Source organism: Penaeus monodon, chromosome 14 (genome assembly GCF_015228065.2).
Source record: "Penaeus monodon isolate SGIC_2016 chromosome 14, NSTDA_Pmon_1, whole genome shotgun sequence".
NCBI lineage: Eukaryota > Metazoa > Arthropoda > Malacostraca > Decapoda > Penaeidae > Penaeus > Penaeus monodon.
This window is the reverse complement of record NC_051399.1, coordinates 16,949,120-16,951,619: the sequence shown is the minus strand read 5'-3', so window position 1 is coordinate 16,951,619 and position 2,500 is coordinate 16,949,120. Positions and strand designations below refer to the sequence as shown.

The following is a 2,500-nucleotide window of genomic DNA, read 5'->3' as shown; positions in this document are numbered from 1 at the left end:
CGTGGTTTTCACCAGACAAAAGAACATGCAACCAAATTGACTACATTGTGTTGAATCAGAAATGGAAAAGTTGCATAAAAAATGCAAGACAAGACCTGGTGCGACTGCAACAGTGACCACCAACTACTAACTATCGATTTTTAAAAAGACTCAAACAGATGGAGCGTCCAACAGCACCTCTAAAGCTCGATACAAAACTTTTGACAACAATTACAAAATTTACAGTGTCAAAAAATTTGAATGGCTCAATCAATGTGAAGATGATAAAACACCAAATGAGTTGTGGGAAGAAGGAAAAGAACTCCTGCTGAGCGCCAAAAAGAAAAAGACGAATTCCCCCTGGATATCTGAAGAAACACTAAGTGAAATTGAAACAAGATGCCTAAAATCAAAGGGTATCAATAATCCAGTTGAAGAAGTAATTTACAAAAACCAAAATACAAAAATTCAATGATTATTGCGACGAGATAAGGAAGAATATTTAAATGAACATTGCCAGAGAATTGAAAACTTCTATCAATAAGACAACTAACGAATTCTACCAAGGAGTACGAAACATTACACGAAAATTTAAACCTACATCAAAATACTATCAAAATTTGACAAAATACTATTTGACACTATCAAAAATGAAGATGGACTAGTTTTATGTGATGGAAAAGAAGTCAAAGATAGATGGAATCAATATTGTTCCAACCTATACAAAAAGAATAAAGATTTAACAACAACATTAATTAGCCTCAATGACAGCGAAGATGAACCATCGCCACTGCTAGACTAAGTTATAAAAGCCATAAAAGAATTAAAGAATAATAAGAGCCCGGGAATAGATGAAATAACAGCAGAACTAGTCAAGAATGCTGGCGAAAGTGTTGAATAATTCTGCTACAAACTTTGTACGAAAATTTGGAATGAAAGATGACAGAAGACTGGGTAAAATCAGTCTTTACTCCCATACCTAAAAAAGGTGACGCACTCCAATGCAACAATAACAGGGCAATTGCATTAATAAGTCACAGCAGCAAAATTTTGTTGAAAATTATTTCTAAAAAGAATGAAGTTAAATTTAAGAGAAGAAATTGCAGACGAACAAGCAGGTTTTCGCCCTGGAAAAGGTACCAGAAACCAGATTCTAAAATCTAAAATTGATAAAAGAGAAAAATAGAGAATATCAGAAAGACCTATACCTGCGTTTCATCGATTACTCGAAAGCTTTTGATACTGTTGATCATGATATCCTCTGGAATAACATAAACAATATGAAATTTCCAAAACACATTATCCAACTAATAAAAGCCCTGTTTGACCAACAACAAGCAACTGTAAGAACCAACAGAATGGTTTGAAATCAACCAACAGGGTTGCATTCTGTCTCCGCACCTTTTTACTATATATCCTGAAGCCATTATGAGAGGAGCTCTAGAGAATTTTGAAGGAACTGTAGATGTTGGAGGATACAAAATATCATATCTAAGATACGTTGATGATATAGTTTTAATTGCCAGCAGTATCACTGAACTACAACAACTACTAGATAAAGTTAGAGAAGCAAGCAAAAAGGCTGGTTTATTTCTTAATGCCAAGAAAACTAAGACTATGAAGATTCGAAGATAACCGCCAATGAATGATGATGAACATGTTACAATCAAGCGAGTGGTTGTGGAAAATTTGAAAGAGTTCACTTATCTTGGAGTTGTTTTTACTAATACATATAATGATTCCCCGGAGATAAAAAGAAGAATTGGGCCCTTTCCAAAAACGCCACAGTTGCTCTCAAAAAACATCTGAAAAGACCAAAGCATTACTTTATGGACAAAGCTAAGGTTATTGAACTCATTAGTTTTCCCAATTGCGTCATATGGTTCTGAGTGTTGGGTACTGAAGAAGAGAGACAAGAAAAAGGTCAATAGTTTGAACTCTGGTGATACAGACGAATACTACGTATTAACTGGACAGAAAAGAAAACGAATGATGAAGTGCTGAGAAAAATATATTGTAAAGACCGGCTGTTGGACATCTTGAACAAAAGGAAACTAAAGTTTATTGTTCATGTGATGAGAAGTAAAAGTATTGATATAAACTTGCTGACAGAGATGGTGATAGGAAACAGAGGAAGAGGCAAACCGAAGACAAGACTGAGTGACAACATCAAAGATATTTGCTGGCTAACGATGGTACAAGTGGAAAGAAAAGTGCAAGATCGAGTTGAGTGGCGAAGGATTGTGGAGAGGTCCACGGCTGCTCAAACATGAGCATACCGTTATTGATGATGATGATATATTTATATAATTATAAATATATATATATATATATATATATATATATATATATATATATATATATATATATATAGACACAAATACACATACACACACACACACACACACACACACACACACACACATACATATATATATATATATATATATATATATGTATATATATATATATATATATATATATATATATATATATATATATATGTATGTATGTATGTATG

General features: G+C 33.2%; 1 protein-coding gene across 1 annotated transcript in view; it reads left to right on the top strand.

The window, feature by feature from the left end:
• LOC119580931 (Down syndrome cell adhesion molecule-like protein Dscam2) overlaps positions 1 to 2,500 on the top strand; it is a gene marked incomplete at both ends in the record, with an annotated part of 234,172 nt that overhangs the window by 182,555 nt on the left and 49,117 nt on the right.